This window comes from Callorhinus ursinus, unplaced genomic scaffold (assembly GCF_003265705.2).
Source record: "Callorhinus ursinus isolate GAN/ISIS: 27379988/994484 unplaced genomic scaffold, GSC_fseal_2.0 scaffold14, whole genome shotgun sequence".
Lineage (NCBI taxonomy): Eukaryota > Metazoa > Chordata > Mammalia > Carnivora > Otariidae > Callorhinus > Callorhinus ursinus.
Genome location: NW_027397076.1, coordinates 23,612,613 through 23,634,471, shown reverse-complemented (window position 1 = coordinate 23,634,471; position 21,859 = coordinate 23,612,613). Strand labels below are relative to the sequence as shown.

Here is a 21,859-nt window from a genome sequence, read left to right as displayed (position 1 = left end):
TTGTGCTAATGGGTAAAATCTTTAATAAAACAAAAACCCCACTTTTTGCACCAAAGACACCTCAAGAATTCTTTTTTGGCTGTCGGCTTTGAACCTTAACATCTTTCCTACTTCACACACTTCAAAATATGCTATTATTTGTCCTTTACAAAATTTTCAAATGTTTTTGGCTCCAGTTTAGTTTGAAAAAAGGAAAAGAGATTAATATTAGAAATATAAAATGTAATTAGCTCTATGGGAAATTTTCTTGTATACTGAAGTTAATGTTCTTTTATTATAAAAACAGGAGTTATTTTATCACCATAGGTCTTCCAGATCTTTGTTTTATATTTCATCTAAAATATAATACAGGATTAATTTCTTCCTCTTCCAAATATGAATGGTAATAAAATTTTTAAATACTTTGAATCCGAAGAATATTCAAACTAAAAGTTTTTATAAATATGTTATGTTCAAGATACAAAAGAATGGCTACTTATTATAACTTGTATGATTTTTTATTAAGAATGAAACTTTAGGGGCACCTGGGTGGCTCAGTTGGTTAAGCAGCTGCCTTTGGCTCAGGTCATGATCTCAGGGCACTGGGATCCAGCCTCACATTAGTCTCCTTGCTCAGCGGGGAGCCTGCTTCTCCCCTTCCTGCCACTCTCCCTGCTTGTGCTTGATCTCTCTGTCTCTCTTTGTGTCAAATAAATAAATAAAATCTTTAAAAAAAAAGAATGAAATTTTATTGCATGAGTATTCTTGCAGTATAGTTATTTCACTTTACAACCTATCTTTTGATATTTCATACATCTCTCTGGATTTTGAAAAAAAATTCTAGTGCATCAAGAACATTAAGCATGTCAGGGCTGTTGGGTGCTTGTTTCCTCCCATCCCTTTCCTGTGAACAGAGGGACAACATGGTAGAGCACTTGTTTCAGCTTATATGATTACTTTAACTTAATGAACACCATCTGGAAGAAGAGAAACCTGAACATTTGCATACATCTGGGCACGAATAACATGTTGCTACAAACCGATTAATAATTGTATTTAGGAGGCCACAGTTAGCTATATTTACATCTTGGTGCCAGTGGGACAATAGAAAATCAATATTTATCATTCCTTCCTTACTTTAATTTTAAAGGCTGTTAACCAATGTGATAACCTGTGTGAGAACTATTTCTGAAAAGTTTAATGTAAAAACGGATGTTTCTTTTCATTTTCTGTAGTACAGGTTATGCAAGCATATACACCATATAACTAAGAAAATGCCTTAAATCCTGTTTTTATTTGTATATTTTCAATAAAAAGTGTTTTGTGGTGAAAGGAATCAGTGCATTTTCTGTTAAGATCTACACAGCCTTAAGACTATTTTCAATCTTAAGTAAGCTTTCAGAAATATACCTGTACATGTGGGTTTTTAAAATTTTTTTTGTAAATCTATACAAGTCTAAACAAAGTGTGGACGCTTTAAACAATTCATCCATATCTGAGTCATCAGGAAAAAACTTGATTTCACACATCGAGCAAAATATAGAAATGATGATTCTTCTTCAAGTTCTAAAGAAGAAATTTTAAAGGGTAATTTAAAACAATCTTATTTACTAATCCTTTGTAAGAGAACAATTAGAATCAAAACAATTCTTTGTCTTTACCAATTACAAAGTCTCATAATATTTTTTCTTTCTCTACTTCTTTCTTCCTTTCTTCCACACAGGAGACCAAAACCCTAAGTTGTATAACCATAATGTAAATAACGATAATGGATAGATAAGAATGTCTTTGAACAAATTCATTTCTCTAATATCATACTTTTTATCCATTCATATTTCTTTTAGTATAATTAGAACAGCATTTAGTGAGGTCATATTTTATGTAAATATAGTGATGTTTTATATATACTACCAGTACTTCTCAAAATTTAATGTACATACATATCACCTGGGGATTTTGTAAAATTACAGATTCTGATTCAGCACATCTGTAGAGAGAACATGCTAACAAGGTCCCAGTGCTGTGCTCTGAGGACTGTTAGAATAGGAAAGTAGTAACCATTTACTCCCCCAGTATCCCTCAGAGTAGGTACAAGTAACATTTCCATTTTACAGGAACTTCAAGCCAAACAGTGTAAGCAATTTTCCCAGGGGAAAAAAAAAAGTTAAATAAAATAAAAAGTTGGCAAGGAGTGTAATGTGTATCCATCTTTAGGCTCCCACACTTTTTATCCCAATCCTATACTGACTGACAGTTAATTAAGGCAAAGTATATCCAAATGTATATTCACATGGGTAAGGGAAAGGGAGAGAAAGAACGTGAGAGAGGGAACCTGGGAGAGAGGAACGAGGGGAGGAGGCAGAGGAGAGCTAGAGAAGAGGGGGAAATGAGGGGAAAAGGAAAGACAAAAAAGAAGACCAGGGTTATGATAAAACATGTGTGCTAATTATTTCCTTTCCATTTTAAGAATCAAAATCTGTAGTACAATCACCTGATAATTACATGTAGCAAGCTTTGCTTGGTAATCGCTGAAAGACAATGACTAATAAACTGAACTTGTCTCATTTAATTAGGTTTGTCCTACTTCCATTCCCAGAAGATATTATTGATTGACTATCACTTGTGGACTATTTGGACCTCATTTGAACTCAAGTTAAGGAAAGACACCCAGGGGCACCTGAGTGGCTCAGTCATTGGGCGTCTGCTTTCAGCTCAGGTCATGATCCCGGGGTCCTGGGATCGAGCCCCGCATCGGGCTCCCTGCTCGCTGGGAAGCCTGCTTCTCCCTCTCCGACTCCCCCTGCTTGTGTTCCTGCTCTTGCTGTGTCTCTCTCTGTCAAATAAATAAAATCTTTAAAAGAAATTTTTTTAGTGGTGTACATCACTACATCACTACATCAAAAACTAATGATGTAATAATAAAAAATGTTTTTAAATTAAAAAAATTTTTTAATAAATAAATAAATAGACACCCAGAATAAAACCATCACATTGAGGGAATTTTCAGCCTATAATTAGTGTCACCATCTTTAAAATTATTTTCAGAGCTCACACTCTCTTATTTTTATTATAATCATTTCTACTTCATTAATGTCACAGACCCAATTTGCTTTTGATGTTGTAAATATAGTTATACATGAAATCTTTTTAAAGGTGAAACAAAAGATTGGAGTGATATAGGAGTATTTGATTTTTTTCATATAGTCAACAATCATTGAGTGCTTTCGATGTGACAGATACTATTATAAACCTATGCTGGGTATACAGTGGTGAAAGAAAAACACAGAACAAACTCTTGCCTAATGATGCTTATATTCTAGTAGGAAAACAGATGATAAAATGTCAGGTAATGATAAGCACTAAGAAAGAAAAGATAAAGCCACAAAGCTAAAAAGTAGCAGGAGATAAGATACTCTTTTAGACTGGGTAATGAGGGAAGGCTCTTGTGAAAGGGAACATTGGAACAGGAGCCTGAATAAATACCTATCTAGAGAAAAAGCATTCTGTGTTTAGTGATGCAAGTGGAAGAAACCAACATGGGAAAGCATTAACTGTTTCTGAAGAACATCAAGGTAGTCAGCATGGCTGGGAGCAGTGCAAGAGAGGGAGGAAATAAGGTGACAGGTGACTGCAATAAACATTGGATAGAAGAGTTTCAATTCAGTTGAGGAGTAATACAAGCTACACTAATTCCAGAGTTTTAGACTCTGCTTTTGGAGAAACCCATGAAAGCTGTATACTCCTCCCCCCAAGCCCCACCCTACTCAACCACATATTGCTACGTGATTGGGAGGACATAATAAGGAGAGAAATTAATCAGGTAGGATTAATCTTGCCAGGATATTTCCATATGGGATACATACATGTTTGCATATATATATACACACATTTGCATATATACACACATTTGAATACACACACACACACACAAACTTAGCCAATATAAGTGCTTATTTCTAGGGAAATGCTGGTAGAAAGTGCTATATTTTTTCTCAAAGGCAAATTTTGATTTAAAAATTATTTTTAAAAAGTCATGGAGCATGCAACATATGTTATAAAAAAAGAAAAAGAAGATAGCAGGAGGGGAAGAATGAAGGGGAGTAAGTTGGAGGGGGAGACGAACCATGAGAGACGATGGACTCTGAAAAACAAACTGAGGGTTCTAGAGGGGAGGGGGGTGGGGGGATGGGTTAGCCTGGTGATGGGTATTAAAGAGGGCACATTCCGCGTGGAGCACTGAGTGTTATGCACAAAGAATGAATCATGGAACACTACATGAAGAACTAATGATGTAATGTATGGTGATTAACATAACAATAAAAAATTTAAAAAAGTCATGGAGCATTTTCTATGTGTCAGAAATAGTTCTTGGCGCTGGGGATGCAGCAATAAACAAAAAGACAAAGAATAGGAACATCTGGGTGGCTCGTTTGGTTGACTGTCCAATTCTTGATTTCAGCTCAGGTCATGATTTCAGGATCCTGGGATCAAGCCCCCTGTTGGGTTCTGTATTCAGCGAGGAGTCTGAGATTCTTTCTCTCCCTCTCTTTCTGCCTCCTCCCCCTTCACTCACATGCTTTTTCTCTAAAATATATCTTTTTTAAAAGGGGGTGGGGCTCCTGGGTGACTCAGTCAGTTAAGCATCTACCTTCAGCTCAGGTCATGATCTCAGAGTCCTGGGGATGAGCCCCTCATCCGGCTCCCTGCTCAGCAAGGAGTCTGCTTCTCCTTCTCCCTCTGCCTCTGCCCCACCCCTTGCCCATGCACACTCTCTCTCTCAAATAAAATATTTTAAAACAATAAAAACAAAGACAAAATATTTGCCTTTACATGTCTACATTTTAACAAAACTAAGTTATGTACACACGTGAACATTAATAAGAAACACTGCAGAAAAAATATAGTAGGTGTTCTTAAATACTCAAAATGTTACCTAAGAAGTGGAAATGGAAGCAGGAAATATTCAAAACATTGATGGAAAATTAAGAATTGCTACATTAAAAATAGAAAAAGTGGTTAAACAGGACAGAATTAAAAACAAATGACAAAAGGAAATAAGGATTAAAGGAAATAATGTGAAGAGGAGTCAATCATTTATTTTGAATGCATCTTGAAAGTTCACATGCTTGTTACTTCCTTACTTGACATTTTTTCTCTCTTCTGCTAATTTCCCAATACCGTTCTGGTATCCCATCAGTGCTGAGGCCCAAATTACTCTGTTATTTCCTTAAAAATCTCATTAATGTGTTTGTGTATAATAACCATGTCCCAAAAGGAATGGTTAAGGGTGACATCTTTATATTGTGCATAATCTTAGTGGGAGAGCTTTGAGTTTCTCCCCACATTAAGTATGATGTTAGTTGTAGGTTTTTTGTAGATAGCCTTATCAAGATGAGTGGGTCCCTTCTATTCCTAGTTTTATGAAAATTTTTATGAGTGTTAGAGTTTATCAAATTCTTTTTTGGCATCTATTAATATAATCATGTAACATTTTTAGTCTGTTAATGTGATGGCTAATATTGATTTTCAAATGTTGAATTGACCATGTGTACATGGGATAAATCCACTTGATCATGGTCATATGATACTTTAAATTGTTGGATTTGATTTACTAATATTTTACTGAGGAATTTTTGCATATATGGTCATGAGAACTACTGGTCTGTAGTTTTCTTGTAATGTCTTTGTCTGTTTTTGGTTTTAGGGTAATACTAGCCTCACAGAATGAGTTAGGTATTCCCTCTGTTTCTGTCTTCTGAAAGAGATTGTAGAGAATAGATATGATTTTTTATGTTTGGTTGAATTCACCAGTGAATCCATTTGGGCTTGGTGCTTTCTGTTTTGGAAGATTATTAATTATTGATTCAATTTCTTTAATATAGGGCTGTACAGATCATCTATTTCTTGTGAGTTTTAGCAAATTGTGTCTTTCAAGTTCTACTTCATCTGTTATCAAATTTGTGGTCATAGAGTTGTTCATAATATTCCTTTATTATCCTTTTAATTTCCATAAGAGCTATAGTGATGTCCCCTCTTTAATTTCTGATATTAATTCATATCTTAAAAAATTTTTTTTTTGTTTTTACTTAGCCTGGCTAGAGGCTTATTGATTTTACTCATCTCAAATAACAAGATTTTGCCTCATTTCCTGTATTTTTAAAAATATTTGAGAGAGAGAGAGAGAGAGAGAATATACAAGCTGGGGGGTGGTTGGGAGGGGCAGAGGGAAAGGGGGAAGCAGACTCCCCGCTAAGCAAGGGAGCCTGATGCTCAGGACCTGGAGATCACAACCTGAGCTGAAGCAGACGCTAAATCGACTGAGCCACCCAGGTGCCCCTCCTGTATTTATCTTTAGTTTCATTGAGTTTTGCTCTAATTTCGTCTGCTTAATTTAGATTTAATTTGCTTTTATTTTATTAATTTCCTAAGGTGAATACTTAATATTACATTTTTCCCTTTTCTAATATAAGCACTAGATGCTATAAATTTCTCTAAACATTGCTTTCACTGCATCCCACAAATTGATAAATTGTGTTTTCATTTTATTTCAAAAAATTTGTTTCTCTTGAGATTTCTTTGATCCATGTATAATTTAGAAGCATGTTGTTTAATCTCCATATATTTGGGGATTTTTCTACTCTATCTATTGATTTCTAGTTTAATCCTACTGTGGTCTAACAGCAGGCATTGTATGAATTCTAGTTCTTTAAATGTGCTCATGTTTTATGAACTAGAAATGTGCTCTCGCTTGTTGAATGTTCCATGAAATCTTGAGAAGCATGTTTTTCTGCTGTTGTTGGGTGAAGTAGATTCTAGAGATATCAATTATATCTAGTTGGTTAATGATGTTGAGTTCAACTATGTTCTTACAGATTTTCTGCTGGATCTATTCATTTCTGAGAGAAGGGTGTTAGAGTCTCCAACTGTGAAAATGGATTCTATTTCTTCTTATAATTCTATGAGTATTTCTTTCATGTTGCTAGACACATACAGTTAAGAATTATTATGTCTTTTGGAAAATTGACCCCTTTGTCATCACGTAATACCTTTGAGAGCTTTTCTTACTTTGAAGTCAATTCTGTGTGAAAATAATATAGCCACTCTTTTTTTTTTGATTAGTGTTACAAAATTGATGGAGAATATACTTTTAATCTATGTGTCTATATATAAAGTAGATTTCTTATAGACAATACCTAATTATGTCTTATTTTTTGATCTACTCTGAAAATCTGTCTTTTAATTGGTACATCTAGACCATTGCATTAAAAGTGGTTGATATAGTTGATTATCTACCATGTTTATTACTATATTCTATGTTCCATCCTTGTTCTTTTTATTTTTGTCTTCTACTTTTTCTGCCTTTTGTGGTTTTAACTGAGCATTTTTTTATGATTCCATTTTGTCTTTCCCAGCATATCAGTTATATTTTTTTACTTTTAGCGATCACCCAAAAATTTACAATATACATTTATAACTAATTTACACATACTTTTAAATAACACTATACCATTTCATGGGTAGTGTGAGTACCTTCTAACAAAATAATCCTAATTCCTTCCCTCCACTTCTTGCATATTTGCCACTTACTTTATTTAAATATAAGCCTATATTATGTGCACACACATAAGATACATACATAAATATAATCAAATACATTGTTGATGTTATTATTTTGAAGGAGCTGTTTTCCTTTTCTATTAGGTCAATTAAAAGTAAGAAAACAAAGTTATTTTACCTTCACTTATTCCATCTTTGAGGTCTTCCTTTCTTTACGTAGATCCAAGTTTCTGATCAAAATTTTTTTCATTACTCTAAAGTACTTTTAAAATTTCTTGTAAGACAATTCTGCTAGCAGTGAAGTTCCTCAATTTTTGTTTGCTGTGAAAGTATCCACCCCCACCCCCCCACTTCAAAGGATAATTTTGCTGTGTACAGAATTCTAGGTTGGTGAGGTTTTTTTTCCTCAACAATTTAAACATTTCATTACATTCTCTTCATGCTGGCATGGTTTTGGAAGAGAGGTTGGATGTAATTCTTACCTTTGTTCTTCTACAAGGTATTTTTTACCTTTTGACTTTTTTAGGATTTTTTCTTTATGTTTGATTTTCTGTAGTTTGAAGATGATATATTGCCTGGGTAGTTTGTTTGGCATTTCTCTTGCTTGGTGTTGACTTTTCTGGATCTGTGATTGGTGTTTGACTATAATTTGGAGAATTCCCAGGCATCGTTTCAAATATTTGTTTCTTTCTTTTCTTCTCTTTCTGGTATTCCCATTACATGTATGTTATACCTTTTATAGTTGTCCCCCCGTCCTTGGATACTGTTTTGTTTTCTTCCTCCAGTCTTTGCCTTTTGCTTTTTAGTTTGAAAATTTTGTTGATACGTCCTCTCTACCATAGACGTATCTTTCTTCAGCCAGTGTTCATTCTACTGATGAACGTATTAAAGGCATTCTTCATTCCTGTTACAATATCTCTAGCATTTCTTATTTCTTAGGATTTCCATCTCTCTGCTTACATTGCCTATCTGTACTTACATGCTGTCTAATTTATCCAGAGAGCCCTTAGGATACTTGTCACTGTTGTTTTATATATCTGGTCTGAAAAATCCAAAATCTCTACCATGCCTGGTTCTGATGCTTCCTCTTGCTCTTTGTGGTTTTGCTTTTAGGAATGCTTTTAATTTTTTAATAGCTAGACATAATGGACTGGGCAAAAGGAAAAGTTGTAAATAAGCCTTTAATAATGTGATGGTGAGGTGTGGGGAGAGGGGAGGTGTTCTATATGTCCTATGATTAGGTCTTCATCTTTTATGGAACCTATGCCTCTAGACTATGAACTTAAAGGTGTCTTTTTCTTCTCCTCCCTTAGGTAGGTAGGTTGGCTAGAATGGTCTGGAGTTGGTATTTCTCTTCCCCAGGTCAGTTAGGCTCTGCTTATACCCCAGTGGGTTAGATTTCAGTTAAACTAGTTAAACTAGTAAGGCAGGCCTTGTTAAGAAGGCAGAGTGCTTTGGTATATTTCAAATTTTTTTTATTATGTTATGTTAATTACCATACATTACATCATTAGTTATGTAGTGTTCCATGATTCATTGTTTGTTTATAACACCCAGTGCTCCATTCGGTATGTGCCCTCTTTAATACCCATCACCAGGCTAACCCATCCCCCACCCCTTCCCCTATAGAACACTCAGTTTGTTTCTCAGAGTCCGTAGTCTCTCATGGTATGTCCCCTCCCTCCAATTTCACCCCTTCATTTTTCCCTTCCTACTATCTTCTTCCTTTTAAACATATAATGTATCATTAGTTTCCGAGGTACAGGTCTGTGATTCAACAGTCTTACACACTTCACAGTGCTCACCATAGCACATACCCTCCCCAATGTCTATCACCCAGCCACCCCATCCCTCCCACCCCCACACCACTCCTGCAACCCTCAGTTTGTTTCCTGAGATTAAGAATTCCTCATATCAGTGAGGTCATATGATACATGTCTTTCTTTGATTGACTTATTTCCCTCAGCATAATACCCTCCAGTTCCATCCACGTTGTTGCAAATGGCAAGATTTCATTCCTTTTCATGGCTGCATAATATTCCATTGTATATATATACCACCTCTTCTTTATCCACTCATCTGTCGATGGACATTTTGGCTCTTTCCACAGTTTGGCTATTGTGGACATTGCTGCTATAAACATCGGGGTGCATGTACCCTTTCAGATCCCTACATTTGTATCTCTGGTGTAAATACCCAGTAGTGCAATTGCTGGGTCATATGGTAACTCTATTTTCAACTTTTGGAGGAACCTCCATACTGTTTTCCAGAGTGGCTGCATCAGCTTGCATTCCCACCAACAGTGTAGGAGGGTTCCCCTTTCTCCACACCCCCACCAACATCTGTCATTTCCTGACTTGTTAATTTTAGCCATTCTGACTGGTATGAAGTGGTATCTCATTGAGGTTTTGATTTGGATTTCCCTGATGCTGAGCGATGTTGAGCACTTTTTCATGTGTCTGTTGGCCATTTGGATATCTTCTTTGGAAAAATGTCTGTTTATGTCTTCTGCCCATTTCTTGATTGGATCATTTGTTCTTTGGTTGTTGAGTTTGATAAGTTCTTTATAGATTTTGGATACTAGCCCTTTATCTCATCTGTCATTTTCAAATATCTTCTTCCATTCTGTCGGTTGTCTTTTGGTTTTATTCTTCCCACCTCCTCACTTCCTATTAGAAGCCTGAGGGTATTTTTTTTTTATTATTATTATGGGAATCTGGTTGAGCCCCTAGAAGTAAATCTCACAATATTGTGGACCCTCTATGACTGGGTCCCCTGGAGTTTTTAATGCTCACTCTTTAATACTCAGCCTCCCGCAATTCATCAACAACAGTTCAGATTTTCCTACCCCAACACTGGTTCCCTGGGCCATTTCCAATCATGAGTCTGTTCTGGAAAGCCAGATTTTCTATATAATCCTGGGGGCAGTGATTTGACCTGTGACATTGCTTCAGTTATGGATCTAAGAAGAGTTGATTTTTCAGTCTGCCTTTTACATATTCAAATAAACAGAGTGGCAATTTCCAAGCCCCTTATATACAGAAACCCAAATCAGAAGTTCTTATTTCCAAGTAGTTATCTTGTTTTAAAACTCAACCTAAGAAAAGTTGGCTTAATGCAAGCTCAATATAAGAAATAACTGTAGTCAAATGCTCTACCACTGAGCTATACCCCCTAAATGAGAAGACTTAAATTTTACTCTCAACCCATGGGTCCATGAACAGATCCTCTTGCTGATTCATGTCTCCATTGCCCCATCCGTAACATGATAATAGTAATATTTACCTCAATAGATAGCTAGGAGTCTTATCAATGAATACAAAATGTCACAGGAAAGGATATGTGAAAAGTTGCCAAGAGAGTGGATCTTAAAAGTTCTAAGCATATGTGAACACACACACATGTTCTGGGTTAAGGGAGTATATTTGTAAAAGTACACATTTGTAAAGGCCATGAGCTAAAATATATTTTAAAATAATAGATCAGCATCTCAAAGATATCCTCAAGGACAAGAGTTTTTTGTTTCTATCATCCTCAATGTGAACTTCAGTCAAAGTCTGTCTCCCCTTGGTGTCCGAATGGCTACCCATGGCAAGCAGGTCTGTATGCTGTCCTATACACATCCAATACTGGGGGCTGGGGAAGGCGGGGGGAGAGGGGAAGAAAGATTTTAAAAAAGAACTGCAAATGGAGCTATGAGGCAGGTAGGCTATTCTATGTAAGTAACGGTTTATCTCTAGAATGTCTCAGGCAAAAGTTATCTTCCCTGGGATCACAAACATGGAGTTATTTCTGGAATGTGAGAGAAGGGAAGACATAACATTCACTTAGAGTGACCAAATAATTAAGTGAAAGAGAGTAAATGGGAGCACAATAATCTGGATTGTCTCAGGCAAAAAAAGATATAGATACCCAAACAAGTCCCTTTTAGGATTTAGAGATTAAGACATGACAATACACAGCAACATTATTTTCAGAAAGTTTTAGTTAGCTTTTACAGAAACTAGATATAATATGCATTCCCCCCCCCCAATAGATAGACAAGTCATGGCTTTGGCCACAAAAATTTAATTTCAATGATCAAGTCAGATAAAGTAAGTCTGAGGACCAACTCTGGACCAATCTTTGATGTCATTACATAAGACTGAAAGGCCAATACTGGAAAATAACATGTTTAGATTAGAAATACAGCAATGTTGAGGGGCGCCTGGGTGGCTCAGTTGGTTAAGCGGCTGCCTTCGGCTCAGGTCATCATCCCAGGGTCCTGGGATCGAGCCCCGCATCGGGCTCCCTGCTCGGCGGGGAGCCTGCTTCTCCCTCTCCCTCTGCCTGCTTCTCTGCCTACTTGTTCTCTCTCTGTATCTCTCTGCCAAATAAATAAATAAAATCTTTTAAAAAAAAGAAATACAGCAATGTCGAAACCTAGCTCAAATGACGGATCACAAAATTGCAAAACATATCCAGAATTAAAAGATAAAATTAGCATAGTTGTAGGTGATCCTTCTAAATATGTGTGTGGGGGGGAATCAAATCTCTGTAACTAAGAAACAAGTATGTAGGAGTGCTGACAACTGACTACATCTTTGGCCCTCCATTTAGTTCATGCCTGGTCAATGACCTCCCTTGGGGCTATGTGTTCCAGGTCCCTTCAAAGTTGAGATATGCACTTACTGGAATGCAGGAAGGCTTGTTCTGATAAAATGGCACACAGAAGGTGCGACTTCAGGTAACAAATAGAGATGAGTAGTACACAGGTGACACCAGTTTAGATAACTATACTTTAACCTCACCACAATGTCCCCTTGCTCTATAAAAGCTGTGGGTTAAGGCTCAGACAGGAGTGGAGAATAGCTGTGTAGTGCCAGGATCATCTGTCCACCCAGTCCCCACTGTAATTTTGCCTAAATAAAATCAGTAAATGATATGGACTGGTTTGCTTCATTTTTCAGTCTCAAAGTACTTTCTTAGTCTGAATGATACTTTCCTGTCTGTCCTCCACCTTCTAACATATGTATAGTTTATATACAGCAGGAAATAGAGGAACTAAGAAAATAGAAACAAAAATGCCAAGTGCTTAAGATAAACTTTTACTTTGTCCTGTCAGCTAGAAAGAGCCACAGGCTCCCCAATTTCTTCTTGATTAATTGGCCTCAGGAAATAATCCTACTTATTGTTCTCATTACTTGTTAAGATGATTTAGGCTTATGAAGCAGAGATTCATTTAGCCCAGTCCCAGAGTTGTGCTGCATTCAAGGAAACACCTAGCAGGAATGCATACCCTATTGAAGCTATTCTAAAATACCTAAGGGCAGAGCAAGGCAGAAATGGAAAGATATCAAAAAAGGATACATAAAACAAGAATCTTTTATATAGCTATTCTTTTCATTTTAAATCATAAGATGGTAGGATCAAAAATCTAGACTTTTTAGTATTTTAGTCCTGAGTAGCAGCTGAGAGAAGGTTTAACCTTCCTATTCTTAGTGGTTCTAAATTTAAACATTTCAAAATCTTCCACTTCTTTGAAAAATGTTTATTTGTTTCCATGAAAAATGTGGTAGTATGTGTGATAACTGCAGGATTTGAAAATATGTAGTATTTATCAGAAGCTTTTGCAACAATCTAGTGGTTATACAAAATACTGGTAATATTTTATATAAGGCTGTATATTTATTTGTAATAATGTTTTATAAAATTTGGTAGCAACCAAATAATATTGTCTTACTTCTATTTACTTTTATAAGCAAAGGGGAATTCTATACCCATAACTTCTTATTCAATAAATTATAGTCATTTTTCATAAACTTCCCGATTTCATTTTACATCTCCAACATTTCTCCTGACTGCTTGATTTTCTCACATCTTAACTGCAGCCCTGGACATTAGGCTTAGGCTTATAAGGTCAACTGCGAATTCTGTGTCTTCTCTGGAGCAATGATTACAGAATTCACTAATGATATACCTTTACCTACTTAATAACTGATACACGGTCATGACATTACTCTCTTCTCCATGCCTTCATTAACCTAATGTCAGTCATTTGGTCTTTGTCTTTTAGAGACAGGAGACCTGCTACTAATCAACATTTCTGTTTAGGCAATAAATAAATAAATAAAATTGACAGGTGCATAAAGGAATCTCTTCAGTTCTAATTCCTACATCATCAAGTTGAAAACAAGCAATCTCAGAACAGACTTTTTTAAACTCTTCATTCCATGTTGTCAAATTCTGGCCTCAACAGTGGAAGTGAAGCTATATAAAAGTTGTAGAGGTAGTTGTTTGCTCCCTTAATTGGCAGCATCATGAAGAATAATACTCTTTAACCAAGTATATTAGGGCCTCCAATCTTTCACTCATTCATTCAAGTATTGATTCAACATGCATTATGCACAGCTATAACAAAAATAGGTAACAGGCATGAGACCAGACTCTGAGAGGGGGCAAAGAACAAAACACTGTACTACCTTCATGAAGATTACAATCCAGTGAGGATTAGGGTATTAAATTATATAAGTAGTTACTGATTATAATCAGTCTAAATAAAAAATAAAGGATAATTGCATAAGAAATACCCTAAGGAACTTTTAAAGTGCAATGTGGAGGATAAGTTGATACTACCCAAATGGAGAGACTGGAATATAAAGAAGCCCAGCAGACTCCAAGTTAGGAGGTAGACAGTGTAGTAGATAAACCTACAAATTGCCACCCTGACCTTTGGTATGTTTAGGTTGTTACTCATGTACTCCTATTACCTCTATTATGTTTTACAAATTACATATGTTTGAAGGAAAAACTTCACATCTCTTGTACCTCTGAACTGCATTTTTTTCCTGCTCTTTTAATAAGGTGCCCATATTTTCATCTTGCATACCTCTGCAATTTACATAACGAGCCTTGACTCCTGAGCTATGAAGAGAATGAATTAGAGGAACATAAGTGTAGAGGCAGAAGAAATATCCAAGCAGTATCAATGTTGCATCTTTCCAGTAGAAAGTTGGAATCTTTAATTCCCCCCCCAACTTTGGCTGTTGTCTTCTAGAGCATATGTATGTTAAGAAGACCTTTAGTCAGGGCTTTGCTAGTGCTAGAACACTAGGTTACATATGCATCCATATTTCTGTTGGTGTGGTCCTTTATTTGAATAATTTTCAATTATTCTCAAAATAATTCCCGAAGATATTTCAATTACTCCTATTTTTTATAAAATATGTATATTATTCAAATTGTATAGAGCTGAATTTTAAGATTAAGAAGAGAAAACAGATTTTTAAGAGATTATAGTTTATAATATGGAAATAGATGCCACATGTCCACAGTCCTTTATAAATTTTATAAACATATGAAGGGGGCAGAGAGATGAAGATGAAAACTACAACATGATAGTGCTTTAATTTAGAACTATTTGCAAAGATTTCAGTGATGTTTCAAGGTGAATATTTGAATATCAGATTTATTTGGCAGATATCTTTGTATGAATCTCATCACTTTCCAGAAGATAAGGATAAGAAAGGTGTTTCTAGGATTTAGAAGCCAGATATTTTGGTATCTCTTATAAATTAATATTTAATATCTTTTATAAGTTGCTTTTGGATCCCCAATCTAAAGTAAGATAAAAATAATTAAATATGCATTTATATTACTCATAATCCACTTCTGAGTTTATAAATATTGAGAGTTACCTTATAGAATGCTTCCCACCCCCCCAAAAAATGTTTCTAAAGAACAATTGCTTACTAGATTATGGACCATGAAGAAAGGCATGACATATGTAGGATGTATTATAAATTTATGTTCATAGAAAATGTCCTTTTTTCTATTCTTATTCCACAAGCCAACATGTACTATTTCTTTTCAGAGCAGAATAAAGTAGAATGACTGAAGTGTGATTGAAATTTAAAGAAAAGCATATTACATTTAGGATAAGAGGATATGTAGGGAAAAAAGGGAAGCAATTAGAAGAAAAAATAAGAAACATATCATAGGATTTCTAATTTTTTTTTGCTTATTCCACAATTATTCAGTTCATACACTGGTTCTCTTTGGAATAGGCACTTGTGAAATAAGCACAAATAAAATATTGATCCTACCCGCTTCCTATCTGGTCAGAAGATTGTGTGACAGGTCTTGCAGCACATTTTAAACACTAGCAAGCCTCACGCAGAGCACAAATCTCTCAGTTGTCAATCCATTCCAACAAATATTTCTCCATATAAGAAGCAAAAACTCAGTATGACTTCAAAGGAATCTGTTTCAGAATTAAGTAAAATACATGTATTTAAAACTAGTGTCATCTAAATTATCGAAATATAAAAGCAATGATCTTTACTCAAAAAGACTACTAAAATATAAATATCAAAATTTCAAATGGAAATCTCAATAAATAACCACCTTTATTTCATTTCCCTGACTCACTACTTAACCCTCTTCATGTTCTTTCTGATATACTGTTGTTCCTTCAGAGCCTTGAGCAGACCCGTAGAAGTGGTCTACTAACCTATCCACAAATTTTGCTGCCTCTAAGTTGACTTAAATGTCATTAAGAGACTGTTCTGTGCGTTCTCCAAACTCTTATATTAGTTGAACTTGTTATTTTAATTACATAATGTAATCAAGTACTACTTAAGCTGAAAAGAAAATGTGTTATTTCGGGTTCGTATCCCACCGCTGCCACAAAAAAGAAAAAAAAAAAAAAGAAAATGTGTTATTTCTATGGTAACTAAAGTGAATGTTTTGGAAAGGTTTAATTAAAAAATGAGCTAATGTAAAAAACGCTATCTGATTAAACGTGGGTGAGGTAACAGTAAAAGTTTGAAAAAAATAAAATATTTAAATAATTCCATATGTGCTTTCTTCAGCAGCATCATATAGACTAAAACTGGAACAATTCAAAGAATAGGATGGCCCCTGTACAAGGTTGACATGCAAATTTATGAAATGTCCTATTAAAGAAAATGTAATTCTTTGTGCAAATCATTTTATAAGTTCTACCGTGAAGAAATTAAAGTGTGCATTATGGGTATAGTTTACACGACAAAGATGACAATTTTTTTGATTACAAAGATGACAGACTATAAAAAAATGAAAACAAGCTTTGACCTTTAAGAAACAATTGATAAAATTTAAAAATGCACATTGAAGATTAAAAAATTTGATCATGAATCCCTTATCCCTTATTTTAATCTTTTCTAAATTAATCATTTTTCATTCTAACAGCATCAGAGAAAAGTATATTTTAATAGAAATAATTTAGTTCCATACTTATACACAAAAGGATGAAATATTAAAAGGAGAACACACTCTATTTTAAAAGACCAGGTGGGTGCATTTCTCTTTCCCTCCCCAAGACAGCCAGATGCTTGTGAGTGCCAGAACCACCACTCTCCATCTATCTTGATAGCAACATATGCCCCACCCCACATTCTCCTACAAACCTGCCCCATCTAACCTGCCTACCTGGCTAAGCATCCCTCCAAAGCAGTTCCTGCCCTCCACAACTTGCAGTTAGCCCTGGCTGAGACCAGTGCCACTCCAAAGGGTGGGGGAAGATAACCCCTCACATCAGTGTGCCTGCAGTTCTAGCAGGCTAGCCTCTCAGTTGGCCATACAGAATCTTCTGCCCTTTGGTGCCCATAACTATGGCAAAGAGGTCAATTGCAGGTAGGTAGGCTGACTGCTGGCCCTGTCCATCAAGTAGCCCAAGGTGGCCTCAAAAAGTCTCTCATCAGCTCAGGGACCAAGCCCTTCCCAGTATGCCCACAGCAGGCAAAGTGAGTTATCAAAGCCAGCAATTATGACTCAACCACAATAGTAGGATGCATGGAGTCCATACAGGAGACATCCCTGAAGTGCCTGATTCTATGCTAAAAGACACCACAAGACCTCTTTCATATAAGGCCACTACTTTCAAGAACAGGAGACATGGCTGCCCTACCTAATACATAGAAACAAATGGTTAGACAAAATAAGAAAATAGAGGAATATGCCCCAAATGAAAGAACAGGACAAAAATCAGGGCTAAAGAAAACAGAGATAAACAATATACCTGAAAAAGAATTCAAAGTAGCAGTCCTAAAGAGACCCACTGGACTTAAGAGTAAGTAAACTCATTGAAGACTTCAAGAAATTTATATATATATAATTATTATAAAGTCATGTAATTATTGAATATATATAATATATTAATATATAATATATATTACATATATAAATACATATAATAACCAGTTAGAGATGAAGAATAACAGAAATAAAAATATCCTAGAGGGAATCAACAGCAGCTTAGAGGATGCAGAAGAATGGTCAGCAAACTGGAAGACAAGGTAATGGAAAACCACCAAGTTGAAAAACAAAATTATAGTAAAAAATGATAATAGGTTAAGGAAAATCCATGACATTATCAAGTGTAATAATATTTGCATTATAGGGATCCCAGCGGGAGAAGAGAAATAGGAGGCGGCAGAAAACTTATTTAAGAAATAGCTGAAAACTTCCTTAACCTGGGGAAGGAAACAAATATCCAGGACAAGAAGCAGAGAGAGCCCCTAACAATTTGAAGCCAAGGAGGTCCACACCAAGACACATAGTAATTGAAATGCCAAAAAGTAGGGATAAAGAAAATATTAAAAGCAGCAAGAGAAAAAGAACACTTACACATAAGGGAAACTCAATAAGGCTGTCAGTGTATTTTTCAGCAGAAACTTTGCAGTCCAGAAGAGAGTGACAGAATATATTCAAAGTGCTGATAGGAAAACCACCACCACCGTCACCACCACCAAAACAAAACAAAAACACCTACAACCTAGAATACACAGTAAGGTTATCTTTCAGAATAGGAAAGAGAGAGTTCTCCAGACAAACAAAAATTAAAGAAGTTTATTACCACTAATCTTGTAATAACATTACAAGAAATGTTAAAGGGAATTTGTGTGGAAAGAAAAGGACATATTTAGAATGATGCAAAGAAAAAATTTCACAGATAAAAGCAAACATATAATAAAGGCAGTAGATTAGTCACTTAAAAGCCAGTATGGAGATTAACACACAAAAGTAGAAAAATCAATTATATCTACAAAAATCAGTCAAGGCATACACAAAACAAACAGATGTAGAATATGACATTACATACATAAAATGTGGAGGAGGAATAAAAATTGTGTTTTTACATGTCTGAACCTAAGCAACCATCAACTTAATACACTGATGTATATATGAACCCAGTAGTAACCACAAATCAAAAACCTGTAATAGGTACACAAAAAATCAAGAGAAAGGAATCAAAGCATAACACTAAAGAAAGCCACCAAAGGAAGAGAGCAAGAAAAAAAAAAAAAAAGGAACAGAACTACAAAAACAACCAGGGAACAAGTAACAAAATGGTAATAAGTACATAGCTATAATTACTTTAAATGGAAGTGGAGTAAATGCCCCAGTCAAAAGCCATAGGGTGATTGAAGGGATTAAAACACAGGCACATGTATACATATTCACAAAAGACCCATCTATATGCTGCCTACAAGAGGCTCACTTCAGACTTAAAGACCTATATAGACTACAAGTGAAAGGCTGGAAAAACCTATGCAAATGGAAGAAAAGAAAAATGGAGTTGCAATACTTCTAGCAGACAAAATAGACTTTAAAACAAAGACTAGCAAGAGACAAAGGAGGGCACTATATTGTGATGAAGGGATCAATCCAACAAGAATATATCATTGTAAATATCCATGCAATCAACACAGGAGCACCTAAACATATACAGCAAGTATTAACAGACATAAAGGGAGAACTTAATGGTAATACAATAGTAGCAGACATTAACACCCCATTTACAAGAATGGACAAATCATCCAGACAGGGAAAAAAAAAAATCAGCAAGGAAACAACAGATTTTAATGACACATTAGACCAGAAAAACCTAACAGAGAACATTCCATACAAATACAGCAGAATACACACTATTTAAGTGCACATGCCACAGTCTCCAGGACAGATCACATAGAGTTCACAAGAAGTCTCAATAAATAGAATTGCAATCATAACAATTATCTTTTCCAACCACAGTGGAATGAAATTAGGATTACATGAAAAAAAATCTGGAAAAACACACACATGGAGACTAAACAACACGCTACTGAATGAACAGGTCAACTAAAATTAAAGAGGAAATTAAAAAAAATAATACATGGAGACAAATGAAAAGGAAAATAGTCCAAAATCCTTGGACATAGCAAAAGCATTTCTAACAGGGAAGTTTATAGTGATATAGGTCTACCTCAAGAAGAAAAATCTCAAACAACTACACTTTACACCTAAAGGAGCTAGAAAAACAACAAAATCCAAAGCTAGGAAGGGAATAATGAAGATTAGACCATAAATAAGAGACAAATATATATATATATATATATATATATATATATTTGTCACAGAAAACAAAACAAAAAAAGATCAATAAAAACCAAAGGTTAATTCCCTGAAGAGATAAAATTGATACACATTTACCCACTTACACAAGAAAAATAAATCAATAAAATCAGCAATGAAGGAGAAATAACTACCAATACCACAGAAATACAAAGGATCATAGGAGATTATAAAAAATTATACACCAACAAATGGAAAAACCTAGAAGAAATGGAAAAATTCCTAGAAACATAATTTTCTTAAGATTTTGAGAGAAAGAGTGTGAGAGCACCAGCAGGGGGGAGAGGGAGAAGCAGGCTCCCCAATGAGCATAGAGCCCAACATGCGGCTCAATCCCAGGACCATAGGATCATGACCTGAGCTGAAGGCAGACACTTAACTGACTAAGCCACCCAGGCACCCCAAAACATCATCTTCTATAACTGAATCAGAAATAGAAACTTTGAACAGACCAATTACTAGTAATGATATTCAGTCAGTAATAATAAAAGTCCCAAAGTCCAGGACCAGAGGGCTTCACAGGTGAATTCTACCAAATATTTGAAGAGTTAATACCCACTATCCTCAAACTATTCCAATAATAATAATAATAATAATAATAATAAAAGAGGAAGGAAAACTTCCAAATTCATTCTATGAAGGCAGCATTACTATGATACCAAAACCAAAGACATTACAAAAAAAGACGACAGGCCAATATCTCTCATTAACACGGATGCAGAAATCCTCAAAATATTAGCACACAAAATTCAACAATACATTTGAAAAAACTATTCACCACAATCAAATGGGATTTATTTGAAGGGCACAAGAGTGGTTCAATATTTGCAAATTAATCAATGTGATAGATCATGTTAACAAAGATAAATACTGTATGATCATCTCAGTTGATGCAGAAAAAGCATTTGATAAAATACAACATTCATTCATGATAAAAATTCTCCAGGTGGGTCGAGAGGGAATATGCCTCAACACAATAAAGGTCATTTATGAAAAACCCACAGTTAATATCATATTACATGGTGAAAAACAGAATTTTTCCTCTAAGATCAAAAACAAGACAAAGACGCCCATTATCACCAGTTTTATTTAACATAGTACTGTAAGTCCCAGCCATAGCAATCAGGCAAGAAAGTCAATAGTCAATAGAATTGGCAAAAAAGAAGTAGAAGTATCACTATTTGCAGACAACATGATACTATGTGTAGAAAATCCTAAAGACTCCACCAAAAAACTATTAGAATTGATAAATGAGTTCAGTAAAGTTGCAGGATACAAAATATACAGAAATCTTTATATATTGTTTCTATACTTGAGTACTGAAATAGAAGAGAAATAAGAAGAGTCCCATTTACAATTGTTCCAAAATGAATAAAATACCTAGGAATGGATTTAACTAGGGAGCTGAAAGACCTTTTCTCTGAAAACTATAAAACACTGATGAAAGGAATTAAAGACAAAACATATGGAAAGCTAAGCCATGCTCATGGATTGGAATATTACTAAAATGTTCATACTACTCAAAACACTCTAAAGTCAATGCAATTCCTATCAATACCAATAGCATTTTTCACAGAACTAGAACAAATAATTCTAAAATTCATATGGAACCACAAAAGACCACAAAGCAATCTTGGGATTCAAAGCTGGACATATGACAATCCTAGCTTTCAGGATATACTACAAAGCCATTGTAATCAAAACAGGATACTGGCACAAAAATAGACACATAGATCAATGGAACAGGACAGAGAGCTCAGAAGTGAACCTGTGCTTATATGGCCAATTAATCTATTACAGAGAAAGCAAAAATATACAATGGGTAAAAAGATAACCTTTCAGTTATAGTGCTGGGAAAACTGAACAGCTATATGCAAACGAATGAAACTGGACCACTTTCTTACACCAT

General features: G+C 35.2%; 1 non-coding gene across 1 annotated transcript; it reads left to right on the top strand.

Annotated features, from left to right (window-relative positions):
* Positions 1 to 16,375: 16,375 nt before the first annotated feature.
* On the top strand, positions 16,376 to 16,482 carry LOC112832118 (U6 spliceosomal RNA). Its single transcript, XR_003210319.1, has one exon. It is a non-coding gene; the product is annotated as a U6 spliceosomal RNA (small nuclear RNA).
* Positions 16,483 to 21,859: the final 5,377 nt, after the last annotated feature.